This window comes from Mustela lutreola, chromosome 5 (genome assembly GCF_030435805.1).
Source record: "Mustela lutreola isolate mMusLut2 chromosome 5, mMusLut2.pri, whole genome shotgun sequence".
Lineage (NCBI taxonomy): Eukaryota > Metazoa > Chordata > Mammalia > Carnivora > Mustelidae > Mustela > Mustela lutreola.
In genome coordinates this window covers 103,371,367-103,391,276 of record NC_081294.1, presented here as the reverse complement: position 1 = coordinate 103,391,276, position 19,910 = coordinate 103,371,367, and the positions used below count along the sequence as shown (strand labels likewise).

Below are 19,910 nucleotides of genomic sequence, written 5' to 3'. Positions count from 1 at the left end.
CACAGAGAGGCTATGTAATTCCATGGCTATGGAAGAATATAGTCTAAATTTCAGGCCTCCTGAGAGTCTCCATGCATTGCTTTTTGTACCTTATATATTTTTGTTTATATACATATTCTTTTTCATTCAAGTCCTTTTTCATGCCACTAAAATCTGTATAATTTTGGACCACTTTCAACCATTCTGTTAATGTTAAATCAGTAAGGAATCGTGCCTTCTTTTCTTTAAAGTGAAAGTTCTAAACAAATCAAAGTTTGGAAAGACTGTCTAAACTATAGTTTTAGCAAGTAAATAAAACTACACACAATTCCATTGTCATTTTCCCATTTCACAGTTCAAGGAATTTAGAACTCCAGTGACTCAGAAGATGATTCCCAGGGCAGCCTGGCAGTGAGCAGGAGGAGAAAACAGATTGATTCGAGGAGACCCCTTTCCATGTCTTTCCCTTTTACATGACATTTGTTTTCTCAGCTGCCTTTATCATCTGACATTCCACATAGTGAATTATTTGTTCATTGTTTGTCCCAGAATGTGAGCTTCTTGACAGGTAGAACTTGATCTAATGTTCACTGCTGTGTGCCCAGAACTTGCAGCAATGCCTGGAATGTAGTGGTTGCTCAATTATTTTGATACAATCATGAATTCGCTACATAGTTAGGTGTACGGGGCAATAGACTAGAAACAGTGGTTACTTTCAATCCTGTAGTGATTCTGAAGAAACTGAGACTCGGAGAGCCTCACAGTGGTAACTGGCAGCACTGGGTTTATCTCTGTCTAAACGTTTTCCCCCAGTACAGAAGCCCATCTCCCATTCTTCAGACTAAGAAGTTAACTGTAAATTTCAAGATGCTCACCTTCTACTAAACATGTATCCTTTACCCAGGGGGTTGCTATAGCACCTACAACAAATGCCTCCAAATTATCATCATGTATATGCCATCACAAAGAACTAGAGACTTGGGGTCCAGTTTCTGTCCAGACACTGATTTTGCTCATAATTTTACTGATAATCCCTTGCTGATAATCCATTTACTGATAATTACCTGTTAGTCCTATATGTATTAATTAGATAAGCTCTGAAAGGTGCTCAGCAAAATGATTTTTAGAAATCATTCATGCTTTCCCCTGACTGTAACTTCAAATATGTTTTACCTTAATCTCAGATTGATCTATCTTTGGCAGTAGTTCTTGGTCCTAGCTTTAATTTTCTCTGACTCTTATACTCCCTTTCTGGAACACTCTGTCTCAGTTGATTGATGAGAGGCAAACCTAGCTCACTTAAGAGAGCTTGGATATTTTGAAAGAAGCTTCACTCTTTATCAGGGAATGAAATTAAAACACCCACTAGGCTGACAAAAATTAACCTGTTTGACTAGTATGGAATATTATGAATGCTCATACAGTGTTAGGAGGGATGTCCTCTGAGCAATCATTTAGGGGGATGACTTGGCCATCTCTAGTTAAGGAAAAGATGTACAATTCCTGAAATTCAGTAATTCCACATCTACTAAGATCTTCTAGAGAAACTCCCACATTCAGGTAAATGTGTACAAGGTAATTCATTCCAGGGAAAACTGGAAAGAGCCTAAATGTCTCTAAAGTGGCAGAATGGATAAATACACTGTAATATGTAAAAATATGATAGAATAAGAAAATAGTATGGGATTCCATTTGTGTGCAATTGTGAACATACAAAATAATATCATATCATACATATTGGGATGTTTGTGTATAGCAAAAGTATGAAAAAATGCACAGAAAGAACATACCAATTTCAGTATAGCAATAAACCTCTGACAAACGAGGGGAGGGAAAGGAAGCTGAGGTAGACATAGAACATCAAATTCTGTATCATTTCAATTCCTTTTAAAAAACAGAAACAAGGGGGGTGCCTGGGTGGCTCAGTGGGTTAAAGCCTCTGCCTTCCGCCTGGGTCATGATCCCAGGATCCTGGGATGGAGTCCCACTTTGGGCTCTCTGCTCAGCAGGGAACTTGCTTTCCTCTCTCTCCCCGCCCCGCCTGCCTCTCTGCCTACTTGTGATCTCTATCTCTCAAATAAATAAATAAAATATTAAAAAAAACAAACAAACAGAAACAAATATGGCATTTGTTGTATACAAATGGTATACATGTAAGTATTTGGTATTTATCCTCTCTCTATGTTTAGAACGCATTTCAAAATATTTTTAAAAAGAAACATGCATTCTGTTAACATAGTCAAAATACATATAACATCTTAGAATTTTGGTTTACCAGCTTTTAAAGTTCAGATTCATTTACTTTTCTTGATTGAGGCAAATCTACATTATTTCAAAACAAAACCTCATTGAGATATTGATAGGGACAATTTGAATATACGAACGTACACATCTTTTTTTTTTTTAATTTTTCTTTTTTTATTTGACAGAGATCACAAGCAGGCAGATAGGCAGGCAGAGAGAGGGAGAGAAGGAAGCAGGCTCCCCGCAGAGCAGAGAGCCCGACGCGGGACTCGATCCCAGGACCCTGAGATCATGACCTGAGCCGAAGGCAGAGGCTTAACCCGCTGAGCCACTCAGGCGCCCCCACGTACACATCTTTTTAGCAAGGTGCTTATTATCTGGTGATGAGGTTATAGTTTCCACCCCAAAACTCAGCTGCTCCCAAAGGAACTACTGAGATCCATTTTCTGATAATGGTTTTTCCTTTTGGAGATTGGGTAGTGATTCCTAGTCTCCCCATTAAGGCTCAACAAGGGATAACTATTCACTTCGTGACTAGGGGGAAGGTTGACCGTTAATTGGTCTATTGTTTAAGTAGATATTGCCTCACTTTGTCACAAAGTACTGCTTAGGGGTGCCTGGGAATCAGGTCATGATCCCAGGGTCCTGGTATGGAGCCCCGCATCACATTAGGCTCGCACTTGGCAGCCTGCTTCTCCCTCTCCCACTCCCCCTGCTTGTGTTCCCTCTCTCACTGTGTCTCTCTCTGCCAAATAAATAAATAAAATCTTTAAAAAAAAAAAAGTACTGCTTAAACATTTTTTTTTAAGATTTTATTTATTTGACAGAGAGAGAGATCACAAGTAGGCAGAGAGAGGCAGAGAGAGGAAGGGAAGCAGGCTCCCTGCCTCGAAGAGAGCCCGATGTGGGGCTCGATCCTAGGACCCTGGGATCATGACCTGAGCTGAAGGCAGAGGCTTTAACCTACTAAGCCACCCAGGTGCCCCTGTTTAAACATTTTGATGGTGTCTCTTGGTTTTAAACCCTCTCCAATTTACTTTATTGTGCTTTGTGTTGGTAGCTAACCAGCTGCTAAACTCAGTCACTCAGCTTGCTGAGAGTTAACTTCACATCTGGATCTGGTCAGCCGGAGGCCAAGGGTAAAAGCCAATAGTGAACCAAGGAACACGACTGCAAGGAAGGCAGATACTGCCAATGCCTGGCTTTTGCCGCACTGTAAATACAACTGTCATGTCAAACTCGACAGATAAACAAATCAGAACCAACGAGCTCTACCTCAACCTCCTCCGCATCTACTAATGGATCTTTCCTCTGTTTCCCATACCCTCTTAATACAAACATTTTCAGTCACTTAGATTCAAAACCTCAACCTTTTTTGATTCCTCTAGAATCATTCCTCGGCATCCAATTCCTGAGACTGGTGGTTCTTTCTCAATATCTCTTGTGTCTGTGAATGTCTCTTCCTTCTCTCTTTTTTTAAAAACTGTTTTCAAAAAGATTTTTTATTTGTTTATGGGACAGGGAAAGAAGGGGCACAAGCAGGGATGTGGCAGGCAGAGGGAGAGAGAGAGAAGCCTGCTCCCCATTGAGTAGGGAGCCCAGTGTGGGCCCAGCTCCATCCCAGGACCCCAAGATTATGACCTGAGCTGAAGGCAGACGCTTAACTGACTGAGCCACCCAGGCACCCCACTTCTTTCTTCTTTGCTCTCATCCTTACTACTGCCACCCAGGTTCAAGCTCTTACCTGGGCTTCTTTAAATTCCATAGTTTTTAAAAATACTTTTTATTTTCATTTTCATTTAATTTTTTAAAAATTTATTTGAGAGGGCGCCTGGGTGGCTCAGTGGGTTAAGCCACTGCCTTCGGCTCAGGTCATGATCTCAGGGTCCTGGGATCGAGTCCTGCATCGGGCTCTCTGCTCAGCAGGGGGCCTGCTTCCCTTCCCCTCTCTCTGCCTGCCTCTCTGCCTACTTGTGATCTCTGTCTGTCAAATAAATAAATAAAATCTTTAAAAAAAATTTTATTTGAGAGAGAGAGAGTAAATGCACTTGAGCGTGCAGTGGGGAGGGACAGAGCTGGAGAGGGAGACAGAATACTTCAAGCAGACTCCACACGGAGAGCAGAGCCAGATGAGGGACTCTTACCTCAAGAACCCAAGATTGTGACCTGAGCCAGAAGCACGGGTTGGCCACCCAATCAACTAAGTTACCCAGGTGTCCCAAGTAGTTTTTTAATGAATTTAAATTGCTTTCGCTTGGAGAGTGAATTCTACAATCTCTTGAGAGAACTGAGAACATTCCAGGAGGTAAAAATTAAACAAAAATAGGAAAGAGTTGGGAATTTATCTTTTTCAAACTACAATGTTAATTCGCAGTGTTGTTTAAAATGGGGTGGGTCAAGCTCTTCTAAGTCTGGAGTTTATATCTTATCAGAAAAGCTGTACCTTAGAATAAACCTGAGGTTGAAAAATACTGCGTAGAAATTGTGCAAGTTGCTCTTTGAAAAAGAAAGCACTTAGCTGGAGCTGCCATAGAGAGGATTCCTCCGTTTGGTGGAGTCTTCTTCATTAGGCAACAAAACCTTTGATCTAAACTTTGAAAATCTGTCCCCAGTTCACAGGCTTCCCTTTCCAAGATCACCAAAGATGTGCCTAGAATTCCAGACTTCCAACGGGCCAGAAGACCTGAGCTCACTTTGATTTTATTTTTGATTTTTTGCATTAACTTCTTTGTAAACACGTTTATAAATAACTCTTAAATCTGAAATGATTTTTGCATTCTTCATTTTATTTTAGCATTAATTTTTTTTCTAGTTCTTCTATTTAAGCTAGTGCACCTCTGCGATAACACAATTTTCAATAGAATTTAGCTAACGCTGGGTATCTTATCTAAGTTAGGGTCTTGGTCAGTTTTATAGTTCTTGGTCTCAAAATTAAGTTTCAGAATTTCACTCATGTTTATTTCCCTTGATTAGGTTGTTCAGTCCCTTAAAAAATCTCCAGGATCAGAGGCGCCTGGGTGGCTCAATTGGTTGAGCACCCCACTCTTGCTGTCAGCTCAGATCATGATATCAGGATCATGAGATCCTGCCTGCATGGAGCCCCACGCTGAGCCCCGAAACAGCTCGGCAGGAATCTGCTTACCCTCTTCCTCTCCCTCTGTCCCCCTGCACCCTGCTAGCATGCTCTCTCTCTCTCTCTCTTTCTCTCTCTCTCTCTAAGATAAATAAATAAATTTGGGGCATCTGGGTGGCTCAGCTGGTTAAGCATCTGCCTGAGCTCAGGTCATGATCCTGGGTCCCAGGGACTGAGCCCCCGTCAGGTTCCCTGAATCTGCTTCTCCCTCACCCTTTAACCCCACCCTGCTCACTCTCTCAAATAAATAAACAAAATCTTTTAAATCAATCAATCTTTTAAAAAAATCCCCAGTATCTAGTGTCCAAAGGCCACAGAGAGAAGAGGGCATATTTCCCCATGGATCCTCCTGCGCCTGTGTAATCTTACACCAGACAGGCACTGATTCTTCGCCCATGATGCTTCTTCTGTCAGGCTTCGTTGATAAAAGAGTCCTATTTTCAAAATGAAAAGGTAGGAGAAGAGGTAATATATAAAATGTAAAATTATTATTTCTGGATAGTCTTCATTTCTTCCTCAAAGAGTTCTTGGGTCTCCATGTCTTGGAACTCTTAAATCATCTGTTGTTATGGTTAAACTGCTTTCTAGTTTTGTCATTGCTTATAAACCCAGTGCCTTGCATATGGTAGAGACCTAGTACACATTCGTCAAATCAACAAGTGATTAACTTCAATCTCAATTCTCTCCAAAATTAATTTCCTGGTACACCTTCAAACTGGGTTCTGAGATCAATTTCCTGCCTCTATCTGACCCTTTGATGCCAACACGCTGTGTCATGGAGGAGAAATTCAGTAACACTGCGTATCTGGTGAATGGTCAGTGTTCAAGCACAATCTGGTTGCACCAGAGAGCTAAACCTTGGTAGCTGACCTGCATGAAAAGTAACAAGTACCTGCATAGCAGTATCTACCTCCCTAAAAAAGAGCAGAACGGCAGCACAACAGAATTGCATATAACATCCAAATGAAATCCAGAAAGAGAGGTAACTGACATTCCTGAGAAGGAAAAACACCTTGAGGCCCGTGGAAAGTCACTTACATGCTCTCGGTGCAAGGTTGTTCGTTCCTACCAGCCAACCTGTTCAACTTCCAGAAAGAGGAAGCAAAATGAAGCAAGCGAGGTGATGGATTTGCCTTGTGCAGGAGCTGCCCATTGTGGACCGGACCACGTGGCGAGCTTGACTCCAGCAAGGGAAAAACTCTGTAGAAGTCGCTAGCCATCATGCAGGGCCCTCCAGCTCCAGGATCTACAACAAGGGCCAAAAGTTCCATCAGCACATTCTAATCACTCTACTGTCTAGAAGCCAAGGCAAAGGAGAAGGGCCAGGAAAAACAGAAGCTATGTAAAGGAAGGTAGAAGAATGGCAGATTATGTCTAAGAATAGAAAAAGGAAAGTCCTGTGGCTCACAGACAGCTTGGAGAGTACAGCATCAACAGTCCATCTATCCTGGGCAGAGCATGATGCTGGTTCCCACTCACTAGCTTAGGAGAAGAGAGCTTCCATGGAATTCTCTGGGCCATGTCGTTCCTTACCGGTAGCTACCAAATGATTAAGCAAGGCTGTACGTCGTAGGGAAGAATCTAGAGGGAGTGATGAAAATGATCACCTGGGAGAGAGGAAGAAACCAGGAGGGGCTTAAAGAGCATCCGTTGGCTTCTTGGCGCGGAGGCGGGAGAGCTGGGAACAGGGTGAAATTGTGCCCTGGAGAAAGTATATGAGAGAGGAGCCCCGGTGAGATGCAGGAAGGATGGGCGTGCCCTCTGCCCAGAGCTGGGATAGCTGGGACTCCACCTGCCTTCTGTTCCATTCTCATCCTTGTGCATCATCTCTTTCTGCAGTTGCCAGACCTTTTTCTCTGGTTCAGTTCTTCTGCATATTTGACAATTTTTCTTTCTTTCTTTTTTAAAAGATGTTATTTATTATTTCTTTGTTTATTTATTTATGTATTTATTTATTTGAGAGCGATTGAGAGCATGCTCAGGAATAGGAGCAGAGGGAGAGGGAGAAGCAGACCCCCCTCTGAGCAAGGAGTCCAATGAGGGCTCAATCCCAGGACCCTGGGAACATGACCTGAGCTGAAGGCAGACACTTAACCAACTGAGCCACCCAGGCACCCCATTCTTACCCTAATTTTTTTGCATTCTGTCATTGCAAAAGTCCAGCTGGGTCCAAAATAATGTAAGTAAAGTAATAAAGGTGGGATGGGAAAGTCATTCTATTCTCCCCAGGCGATAATGTGATACTCTCAAAAACCTTGTTAACATGTTATTTCACAAAAGGGTGGTTCAAAACTAAATAACTGAATGAAGAAGGCAATAGAAGGGGATTTTAGAAAAAAAGAGTTCATTTTTAATCACCTAAATATATCCTTATATTTACTAAAACTCATGTCCTTTTTCATGTTGAACTTCATTAAGGTAGCAAAGTAGTATTCAGAACAGAGAAATATGTCTTATTGTCCTAAAAATTGCCTGTCCAGTTTTGCTGCTTTTAAAAGTTGCAGAGAATCACACTCTGTTAGTTCAAATACTTCCTTTTATGCTGAATAAATAAACTTGCTTCCAAGTCAGGATGAGCAGATAGTTCCAAACACTAAACACTTCACAGCATTCAGTGTGAAAGTCTTGAATGTGATTTCTAAAATGAGTGGTTAGAACATTCTGAACCTTTAAAAAAAAGCGGGGGGGGGGGCACAAATTCATCATGTAGTTTTTGGTCCAAGTGATATTCATGTGTATATAATATTCTCTATTTTTTTAATGTTCATTTACATATACCTTGTTATGTCACTTAGTAAAATAACAGTTTGATTCAGTAAAGTGTCACTGGGGCATCCAGAATTCAGCCAGGGCATCAGGTAACCAGGCCTGGGAGGAGATAGGATGAAGCTCAGAGACTTCAAACATCACCCATTTCACACAGTGGCTGGAGGGCAATCCTGAATTCCACAGAGGGGAGCACTCTATGTAAAAAGGTTGTGATGCACCCTTGGCTCTCAAAGGCCTTAGGCTTCTTCCACTTGTTTTATGGAGGAGTAAACTGAGGCAAAGGTGTCTGGAAGATTAGTAACCATTCTTGGTTTTATGCTTTTTCTGCCCGACAGAAATTTCTCTTAGTGAGCAAAAGAAGGGAATCAGATAGGCTAAGAACCTTGCCGAAGGTCATTCAGGGCTTTGATCCAAGTTCTAAATGTTGTTGGCTTGGAGATTCACCTGGAACATTCCTGACTAATGACTGGGAGGCAAAGGTCTCCTCTAGAATTAAGTGCTGCCTCTCCAGAGAAGTTTTCCTGCCAAAGCGTTGCATTTTAGCTTTATTTTTTAAAAAATTAATTGTTATTATTATAATAATAATAATTATTATTATTATCATCATTATTATTATTTTTAGCTTGGAAGAGGAGGAGAAAGACTAAAGAGTGAATTGAACTTCCCCCCACCCCAGGGTCAAGGCATGGATCTGGGGTGTAAAGAGGCTGACAATATAGCACTTGGCTCTTGGCTTAAATGGGTTTTATTGATCATGAAGAGCCTCCCGCCTGTTAAATCATTTTCTGTTACGCACTAGAGCTGGGAAGAACAGTGTCTCAGCGGCCCTCTGTATGGTCCTGGGCAGTCTCCTCCTTCACTCTTCCATTATTTCCTAGTAGCCAAATAAGGCCCATGGATTTTATTTAGCTCATACTCTGCAGACCTGTACATAGTTTGTAAATAATTGAATTAGTTGCCAACATATAAAAAAATAACTAGTTATGGTTTTTCCCTTCTCCTTAAAAAAAAAAGAAGGCCAAAGCTGTCCAGTGGGGGCCACATTCTCACGGAGCAGCAATGGCTGGGAGTGGTTGGCGACTGCCTATTTCAGTGGGACACGCACCCCCATTCAGCCAGAACCCACAGGCCCTGCTACCTCCCTGGGCTGCATGCCCAGCCTTGCCCTGCCTCGCCACCTTATCGGCACAAATGTCTATTGAGAACCCGGTGCTGCAGCTTTTTCTGACCCACCTATGCATTCAGACTCCCCCCCCCCCCCCCCCGCAGAGTTCTGCCCCATCTCTCAAAGCCCTGCTGTCTCCTAGCTGGCTGGCATCAACATGCTGGACAGTCTTACCTGCCGATCAGCGCACAGCTTTAAATCTTACGCTCTCAAATGACGCTTGTTCATCCTCATAGGGTTTTCTGGACCTAGCAGAAAGAGTACAGTGCGGTGAATTTTAGATCAGGTGACAGGCCAGGTGGAGAGAGACTTTTGTGCAGGAGATCTGGCTATTGTGCCAGCCTCGGGCATGTGGGGGTAGGTGGTGGGGTGCCATCCCTTCTTGAGAGCAGGACCCACCCAGTATTTGAGAACTATGATTAGGGGGGAGAGTAGTGGAGGGGTTATACCCCTCCCCGGGGCCACCTCAGGAAAGGAGAGAAGGGCTCCCCAGCCCCACATCCACTTCCCACAGTCCCCTTCAAGGAACTGCAATCAGGGCCTCCTTCTGGGGCCAGGCCAGCCTTGACCGGAGATCAGCTAGTGAGGAGCCTGTCAGAATCACCTGTGACTCTGGCAGGGCACCAGGTCTCCTGGCAAACGACCAGGCACTGCTGAGGGAAATTCTCCCTTGCCCCGCAAGGGATAGCTCCAAGGTCAAACAAGGCTGGAGGGCTGCCAAGGTGAGGACAGGCATGAGCTCCCACAGCCCCGAGAGAAAGGGGGCTCTTTAACTTACATTTTCCCCCACTGCCTTGTCCCCGCCTTCATGACTGGCCCTCTGTAGTTTCTGTACTATGATCCCCAGCCCAGCAGCTGGTTTAGTTCCTACAGCTTTTCCTTCTCCTTCTCCAAACATCTAGCTTTAGGAAGTACTTAACAAGTCTTGTGTTTAAACAAGAACGCAGCTGGGGTCTGGGAACCCGAAGGAACAATAGGCAGGGAGCAATGACCTTTCTCACTGTCCCTCAGTCTTAGTTCACAGCCCAGAAGTTACTGTATGAAAAAACACACTGCAAGGGACTGCGAGAGAAGGAAGAAGAGGAAAGAGAGAGAGACAGCAAACACGGAGTTTGGAAATATGTTCTTAGAGCTAACATGTCCCTGGCAAACCTCTCTGATTTCCCTAGGCTGCGGGCACAGGAAATTCACAGAGCTGTGTGTCAGCTTATATCATAGATTATCGCTCTGCACTCAGGGATTCACAGTCAGATTTAGATCCCGGAGAAAAAAACTGTGATAGGAAAACTGAGAGCATGCACCTCAATGCTTTAAAATAAAACTGATGACTTGCGTAAGTGTGACCATTTTGATTCCATGGAAATTACTGGGCATCAGAAATGACTGGCATGACGTCAGAGCGTATTTATTGAGCAGCCGAAAGGTGCATGACTTCTGTTCTCCAGGAATTCATATGTAGTCTCCCTGGCTTCAGAAAGCATGGCTTTCGGAAAGGATTAATAAGAAAATAAATGTTAACCAAGCAGACACAACAGCATAGTAACAAGGACACGTCTTAGCAAAAACCAGCGTTAAGAGTTTTTTAGGACAGAGAGAAAGTAAGTTCCTTCAGGGAAGGTTTTGCTGAAGTTGGCTTTTGCAGTGTTTTACTGTCTGCACAATGTCAACCCAGTGTTTGGCCAGACAGGAACTGGGTCTCGTTGCTAGCATCTAGAACATGTTGACACAGAGTGTGTGTGCTCGTTGAATGAATGAATGAGGAAATGAATGAATTCAGGGAGAGAAAGCAAATAGTCCCACTGTTTTCAGGCATTCCGCTGAGGCACACTCCCCAGCAGAAGTAGGGAATGGCCAGAGTCACCAGCCCTCCCTGGAGCTGCCAAGCCCTCACTCTTGGGGAGGCGCCCTCCCGGGAGCAAGACTGGAATAACAATTACACTACTTGGAGCTGTGTGACTGGGCAAGTCTGCGAGTCCCTCGAGCCACTGTGCCATCATCCGCCAAGCAATACCCATTTCACAGGATTGTGGGAACGTTAAAGAAGAAAACATGGAACAGCTCTTAGTAAAACGCTAAAAGGAATATAGTAAATGGACCCTGGTTTCGTACAATTCAGTCTAATTTGCATGGAAGAAAATTGCCCACTTATCTGTCTTTTCTAAAATTTTTTTTAAAAAACTGTTCTTTTTAATTGGAAAGAAAAGGGCCAAATAAAGTTTGTTTATAGGTAAAGGGAAGTTTCTGGGGACACATCTAGCATGGCCAGCCAAGAGAATCATTACAGAAGGACTTACAGTCTCTCCCCAGGGGCTCCCGCTTCTCAGAGCAGGCCAAGGGCCACTGTACCACACAGCGAGAGCGACAGGGTGAGCAGGTGAGTCAGGGTGGACAGGGCCAGTTCTGTGGTGAATGTGGAGTGGCGTTTGCCTGGCAGCTGGTCCGTAAACCACAGTACCTTACAAGCTGTGGCTGTCCCCGACCTTCTGCTTTGCTGGAAGCTGGCCTCGTGGGTGGCTTGTTTTAGTGTATGAACTTATCAGTGAGAAGCTATTTAAGTGGACAGGTTCGAAATGAGAACATACAAAGTCCAGGTAGAGGAGAGACATAGGTCTCTCCTCTATGAACTGCCCCTTCAAACCACCATCAAGCCAGTCTTCACTGTGAGCGACGGCCATCTAAGTATCCACCATCTTGCTGTCCCTGGAGGATAAGAATGACATCAGCTTATAAGGTTACAGTGAGGATTACCTGTGATAATGTATGGTAAACCCTTAGCAGGGTGAGTAGCACACATGGGCACTCAAAGATTATTAGTGCTAATGGAGCTTATAAAATGTCACAAGGTAATTGTATCAGTTTGGGGTTTTCCAGAGAAACAAAGCCAGTAGGAGTGTGTGTATATATATATACACACAGGGAAAGATTTATTTTAAGGAATTTGCTTATGTGAGGAAAGCTGGCAAGTCCAAACTTGGCAGGGTGTGCTGGCAGCGTGGAGACCGAGGGAAGAGCTGATGTTGCAGGGTCCCTGTCTATCCATACCTTCAACCGACTAGATGAGGCTCTCCCACATCATAGAGGGCAATCTGCTCTACTTGAGGCCACCGTTCCAATTTTAGTATATGTGCTGCCGAAGCGAGCACGAGGCCACCGATTTAAAAGTTAATGTCATCCAAAAACACTCTCACAGAAACATCCAGAATAATGTTTGACCAAATATCTGGCACTGTGGCCCAGCCAAGTACACACATAAAATTAACTATCACCATAGACTTTACTAGCCCTATTTTAAAGATAAGAAGCCTAAGGGTCTGAGAGGTTAGGATCATTATACCCAGGTAGCAATTTCAAAAGCTAAGATTCATGGGCTGGGGTAAGTGAGGGCCCAGCACAGTGCCTGGCTCACCACAGTCCCTCAGGGTTTGCTGAATGCATTTATGTTTCTGAGTCCCCGTTCTTATCCTGACACTGGATCCTCAAGAGATAGGACATGGGGAAAGATGATTTTTCTTGAGGAAGAGACAGGAGGGAAAAGAAGGAAATGGGGAGGTTGTTTGGCAGACTTCGGGAAATGCTACCGAGTTGTGGAGAGAGATGAAGTGGAGGTGGGGACCTGAGTAGTGGCTCTTAGTAAGGTTCTGGGGGAAAACATAGGAAGAGAGGCAAAGTGACAAGGACAGACCTGTGCCCTGAACTCAGGGCACTTGTTCGAGGCTCCTCCAGACCAGGTGGCCAGAGTCAGGCTGAGTAGGTGAAATGTGAGACCTCAAACAAGAAAGAGGCTGCCTAGAAGTGGAAGTATCCGAGGCAGCATCTGGGGAGAAGACCAAGGCCTGAGGTGGGCAGGAGATGACAAGGCCCAGAGGGGACAGATTTTGGAGGCTGGGCAGCTTGGATTTCCTTCTAGAGGAGATGGGAAGCCATGGTGGGGGTGGGGGGTCAGCCAGGAATGACATTATCTGGTCACCCTACTTGTCAGGGAGCTGAGAGTCAGTCTCTTCAGATTTTATTGCTCACTCAAGATCCGGGTTTATAGCAGCTGCCCTTGAACCTGAAAACAGGTTCTTCACAAATAAATACTTGAAAAGTTACTCAATTTAAAGTCTAAATATTAAAAGAGGAAGACTCTTCCCAACCCCCTGTGGCATTCTTCTGCTTCCTGCTTCCCTCTGGCTTCTGAAGGCCCATGAGGGAGTGGAGGGCACAGAACTTCTGGGATTTCTTCAGTCCTCGACTGCCCACCACTCCATGGGGCTGGGGCTGGGCTCTGGGTGTGATAGTGGCCAAGAGGATTGCTGGTCCAGGACAAATGACAGAAGCGAAAAAGAAAGAAGTGGCTGGACCTTCTGGGGAGGGAGCAACGTAGGGCTGAAATCAGCACTGTCAATTTAAAAACTTAAAAACCCCACAACCGCAGCCAACTCTGTGTCTGGGGAGTAGAGATGGCAAGTCGAATTGATTTCACTAACGCAATGCCAAGTAAGGCTGTAGGAAGCAAATTGGAGATAAATGTGCGTGAAGGAGAAACAGAGGCACCCCATTGTTTAGAGTTCCCTGGGGACAGAATGGAGTCCTTCCCATCTATAAAGAACCACTTGATTTAGCCCTTCAAACCCAGGATCACTGAAGGAAAAAAGACTCAACACCAAAATAAGAACATACGAGGGAACTATAGCATTCAACTTCAAAGGGGCTGCATGTGGAGTTTCTCCTTCCTTAGAAAGCCCATGGGTTCCTGAGTGAAGAGAAGAGCTGAGTCTGAACTGCCTTTGGCTGTGATCCCGGTGAAGTACACAACGTATGCCAGCTCCATTTCCCTTGTCTATAAATTCCCCTCTGCTGCTTGGGGACCTCCTAGGGTAGTGCGGTCAAAGTCCGGTGGGCCACTGCGCTCTGGGTTTAAGATGCAAGCGTGGAGAAGCAGCCCTCCTGCTCAGCTTCACAAGCTGAGCTCTTGCAGAAGACCCTGACCTTTTGAGAGGAGGACAGTGGGCAGATTCCCAGGATGGCGGGGGGGGGGGGTGCCTGGGGGAGAACCCACTTTATGAGGCTTCCTCAGTCAGCAGCTGCTGCCAGGAAGTAAGAAACCCCACTAAAAATAAACGAAATCCTGGCCCGCAGAACTGGAGTCCTTCAGACACCAGATTGAGAGGATTTCCCTTTGAAACTTAACAAAATTTAGCTGAAGGCAGATTAAAAAAAAAAAAAAAAAAAAAAACGTATTACCCCCAACAGGGGGATGGTGAGTATAAATTTAACTAAGATACATCCCACTTCCTTTCATGGGGCTGCGTGAAATATCTTAATAAGAAATGCTCTAAAATTCTTACGTGGGGTATAGAGCTGTTAAGGTGGGGGGGGATCCTGGTAAACGGCCTCCCTGGATGCGCTGGAGGACTCAGTCATCGAATTGGACCTGACCTCAGAGCACGGTGGGGGGGGAGGGAGACCGCCTGCAGAGGGCTCTGCCTTTGACCCTCACAGTAACTCCATGAACTCCATGGTTTTTCTTCCCTCATTTCGTGGAAGAAGAAACAAAAGCTCAGACAAGTGTCCAAGGTCAACTACTTAAATGTAGAGCCAGGACAAAAATTTGATTCTACTTACTGCTCACTCTGCTCTTTCATCACACCAATGTCAAAAATACAGGTTCCTGAGGCACGTGGGTGGCTCAGTCGGTTAAATGTCTGCCTTCAGCTCAGGTCATGATCTCAGGGTCCTGGGATCGAGTCTCACCTGTCAGGGGCTCCTGCTCAGCAGGGAGCCTGCTTCTCCCTCTCCCTCTCCCCCTGGTTGTGTGCGCTCTCTCTCAAATAGATAAATAAAATCTTAAAAAAAAAAATACAGGTTTCATGGCCCTAAATCCCAAAAACTGATGTGGCCAGAAATTTTTTTTAAGTGCTGGGTCACTTGTAGAGTCCCTACACTAGAGAGTACAGTGTATATTAACTTTGATTTTTGCAAATGAACAGAAATAGGCAGCTTAAAAAAAAAAAAAGTTCCACTTTGAAAGGGCATGAGACAGAAAGGTTGCTTCTGATGAGGAAGATCTCCTGGAGCACTCAGGTAAACACGGTGTCAGTCGGCACACATCGCATGAAGACCGCTAATGTCGTAAGCAGTGTGCTGGAGGCTGACCACTGTTCTGAGCGTGTTCACACACACTTCGATTTAAGCCTCACAACTGCCCTTCCAGGTTAGACAATCTGCATTTTACAGATGAGAACCCTAAAGCACAGAGTCACTTAGCTGAGGCCAACTATGTGTTCAAGGTGGTCCCACTAAATGAAAGGTGGTCCCACTAATTCACCAACTGGCTAAAGGACTCCGGAGGACCCAGGAAAATGATAAGCTGCCAGGAGGTGAGGGGCAGGGCAGGGCAGGGCTTCTGGGTCCTGAGTCGAGAAAGACCTGAGGTACCTGCACACCTGTGGCTGCATCCTTCACTTCATCCCAAGAGCCAAGGCGGCCTCACCTCACCGCTGTCTCATGCTCATCCTCCCACAACGCTCTGCGTCCTATGACCATTGGTTTCTTCCAGAGCCTTCACACCATTGACTCTGGGCCCCTTTCCTTTTTTGTCCTTAAACTTTTCTTCTACTGGGACTCCCTCAGTTATCTGTGACTAAGATCCATCATGCTCTCCCTTTAATAGCCTCTCCCCTCAGCGGCTTGTGCCCTGTATCTCCTACAACTGATCTCATGCCTCACCACCCCCCCTCCCCGGACTGTCTGTCTTTCCAGTGGTCACCACTTTGGTTGATGACATCAGCATCCATTTGGCTCCCTAGACCAGAGATCTAGGCATCATTCTTGATCCCTCCTTCTCTGTCCCTTTGTCTCCCAATTCACTGCGGAACCTTGCAGACAGTACCGTGTAATCATTCCTCAAATTCCTCCACTTCTCTCCACTGTCACCACCTTCAGCATGGTGCTGTCTGGACCGCTCTCCGCTCTTCTGGTTTTTGTACCCTCCCCTACCTCTCATTCTTTAGTTCGACACAGAGCAGCCACTGTGACCTTTTCAAATGCAAAGCTGGTCCTGCCACTCCCCTGCTTAAAATCCTGCAGTGTCTCTGTATTACTCCTAAGTTAAAGTCTCAAGTTTAAGTCCCATAATATAGGACACAGATCTTTGGTGATATGATCCTGCTCACCTGTGCAGACTCATTTCCCCCTCTCCCTAGAAGCCTCTACCCTGCCACTACTCATTCTAGCCCATCCTCCCTCACCCTTCCAGAATCACTCTGGATCTCACCTGCCTAGGACGCCTCCTCTGATGTCTATTACCTGCTTAGACCCAATGCTTACACCTGATCAATGTGTCCCATCGCATCATAGTTGTTGCCTAGTCTATAATGCTAACTAAAGCATAGTTCCCACTCCTTGAGAACAGGGACTGTGTTGTAACTCCCTGTGCTAATTCTTCACTCCGTGTCTGGTACTCAGTGGAGGCTCAACAAACATAGGTTGAATGAATAAGTGACCTAGCAAGGCCACAGGGATTGACCAGAAGCTGATAAGAAGGACTTCGGGGCTCAGAGTACAAAATACTTTCCTCCTTTAGGGGCCAGCCTGATAGCAAACATGGACTAAATAACCAAGAGTTGCTGAACATAGGTATTGTGCTAATCTCCGTGCTAGGTGTTTGCTGTTAATTATTTTCTCTTAACACTCACCGTAATCTTAGAAGATAGATACTGGTTTTGTTTTCATTGAGCAGATGAGGAAACTGAGGCTCAGGTACGTTAAATAACTCACTTAAAGTCCCCCAGTGGTGATGCTAAGATTCCAACCCTGTCAAGACACATAAGGCAACCCTCGTGTTACAATGCAGTTTCACGATTTCCTTCCCCAGCTGCCTCCACCTACAACTCACCTGACATCTTTAGAGAGTGGCCTCTGACTTGAGGTGCAGAGCTAACCCGAGGAAATGCCTTGGAAGAAGGACAGATCGCCTTCCAGTGCCGGCCCCCTCATGCTGGAAGCCTGGGTGCCTTTGCTCAGCATCTTCCTGAACTCAATTCTGTCATCTTGGAATCAGAGTTGGGAAGGACCTTTGAAATCATCTTATCCAGTTCTCTCATTTGACACACGGAGGGGCCAGTGGCTTGGCCGTGGCCATGCAGTTTGTGGCAGAGGCAAGGTGGAGTCACTGGGTCCCCTGCTCTCTTGCTGACCTGCCCATGCTTTGCCCTTCTGGTGCCTGATTTTGCTTTTCAGGTCTCTGAGGCAAACAGCCCTCTTAAAACTTCCAACTACAGCTCATTTTGTCAGAGAAAGAATTTCAACTTCCTGGATAGCTAGATGTCATGACAACAGTGGGCCAGAACCTGCTGGAACGAGGAAGTTTGGCAGAGCCAGGGAGCTCGGGTGAGATGGGATCTTGCGGGGGCGGGGAGACCTGGGGGAGGAGCACAGCTGGGGCGCGTTCCCAGCAGGGCCTTCCTCTCAAAGATGCCCAGAGAAGGCCAGGGGCCCCACATAGTTCTTTTATGAACACATAACAGATATTCGGAACTGGAGAATATCTGTAGAACTGTCGGAACTGTAGGCCATCAAGCACCTACAATCCAGAAGCAGAGAGATATGAGTATAGATATGAGACGGCATGAAAATAGGCCAAGGAGGGACACCTGGGTGGCTCAGTCAGTTAAGCGGCTGCCTTCAGCTCAGGTCATGATCCCAGCATCTTGCTATCGAGCCCCATATCCAGCTCCTTGCCCTTGCTCTGCAGGGAGCCTGCATCTCCCTCTGCCTGCTTGTGCTCTCTCAATCTCTCTCTCTCTCTCTCTCTCTGACAAATAAATAAAGTAAGTCTTTAAAAAAACAGAACAAAACAAAACAAAAAAACAGGCCAAGGAGGGCACTGAGGATTTTGCCTTAGAGAGAAGGCAGGTTTCCTGGAGGAAAGGGCTCCAAGCTGGGCTTGAGGGGCACAGACTTCATGGAGCACTGGGTGTTATATACACAAACAATAAATCATGGAAACTACATCAATAACTAATGATGTACTGTATGGTGATTAACATAACATAATAATAAAAAAAAAAGAAAATAGTAAGCCCCCCACAAAAACAAAAATCTTTGGGAGAAGGGGGGTGGGGTTATGGACATTGGGGAGGGTATGTGCTTTGGTGAGTGCTGTGAAGTGTGTAAACCTGGCGATTCACAGACCTGTACCCCTGGGGATAAAAATATATTATATGTTTATAAAAAATAAAAAATTAAAAAACAAAACAAAAAACAAAAAACAAAACAAAACGCAGCAGAGGAAGGGGGCCATTTCAGACAGAGGGAAGGGCAAGGGCAGACTTTGAGGGTCTGGGAGGGATGAGTGTGTGAGGGAGAGCAGTGTTTCTCAAAGGGTCCTAAGTGGACCAGCAGTGTGAGCATCCCCTGGAAAAGTCTGGAGGACCCGTCATTGGGCCCCAACTGGCCCTACTAGGTCAGCCCTGCTGGGGATGGGCCCAGCAATCTGAACTTAGAGGGGCCTCCAGGTGTTCTGGCCACCCCCATCAGGTTAGAGCCCACTGAACCAGACTGTCCCTAATGGGAAGTCCACTGCATTCTTGCTCCCGTGGAAGGGCTTTGGGACACCAGGGACAGGTGCGCACAGAGCGTGCTGCTGTCCTCTGGTTCCCTCCTTCAATGCCCCCTGGGCTCCAGTCCTTCTTGGCTTTACCCAAGCATCAGAATCTGCACTTTGTACATTATGGGGACACCTCCCTCTCCTCTGTGAGGCACCAGAGGGTGAGACTTTCTGTGATGCTCAGTGCCGAGGAAGTCAATATTATGCCTACTGTGTCTCCACATGCCTTGTTATGCCCACCATGCCCCGTGAGGCTTCCTTCTTCGCCTTCTTGCCTTCTTAACGTCCCTAATGACACAAATGTCACTCTCTCACATGGACCTGCACTGGCACCTTACTTGAAATTGACCCCCACCCCCACCTCTTGCTCTCTGCACTCCCTGTACCCAGGTCCGACTTGGTTTCTCCCCATCACATTAACCGCCATCTATCCTATGTCTCCCCTTTTCAGTTGGTTTCTTGTCAGTCTTCCTCACTCCCAGTGGAAAGTGATGTTCAGGAAGTCTGAGGCTTGTGTTGTGTTTTCCCTGTTCTGCTCTCCATGCCAGGATGGAGTCTAGCACACAGGCTCCCACACCCAATGAATGAATGGTTTTTTTCTTTCTTCTTTTTTTAAGATTTTATTTCTTTATTTGACAGACAGAGATCACTAGTAGGCAGAGAGGCAGGCAGAGAGAGAGGAAGGAAAGCAGGCTCCCTGTTGAGCAGAGAGCCTGATGTGGGGCTCGATCCCAGGACCCTGAGATCATGACCTGAGCCGAAGGCAGAGGCTTTAACCCACTGAGCCACCCAGGCGCCCCACATGAATGGTTTCTACCATGTCGTCTGCATGGGTGGCTTCAGTTACAGTTGACCGAGCTGGGAATTGACCCCTGACCCAACGGCAGCCTCCCACTGGTTGGCCAGTAGCCAAAGTCTGACTGAGAACTTTGTTGTGGTGACAGGCTGAACCCATCAGACCCCACTGTTGGGGAGTCTGCATAGTATGGACAGGGAAAAGGACAGTAGGATGGTACTAAAGAGGGGCC

The 19,910-nt window shown here is 45.7% G+C and overlaps 1 long non-coding RNA gene across 2 annotated transcripts; it reads right to left on the bottom strand.

Annotated features, from left to right (window-relative positions):
• Nucleotides 1–4,305: 4,305 nt before the first annotated feature.
• Nucleotides 4,306–17,547, bottom strand: LOC131832370 (uncharacterized). 2 transcript variants are annotated; one of them, XR_009354020.1, is made up of 4 exons: nt 17,170–17,547; nt 11,746–11,990; nt 9,465–9,538; nt 4,306–5,790 (listed from the first exon to the last, which is right to left on the bottom strand). It is a non-coding gene; the product is annotated as an uncharacterized LOC131832370 (long non-coding RNA). The 2 variants fall into 2 exon arrangements; XR_009354019.1 differs by lacking the exon at nt 4,306–5,790 and adding an exon at nt 8,874–9,050.
• Between the last annotated feature and the right edge of the window lie 2,363 nt (nt 17,548–19,910).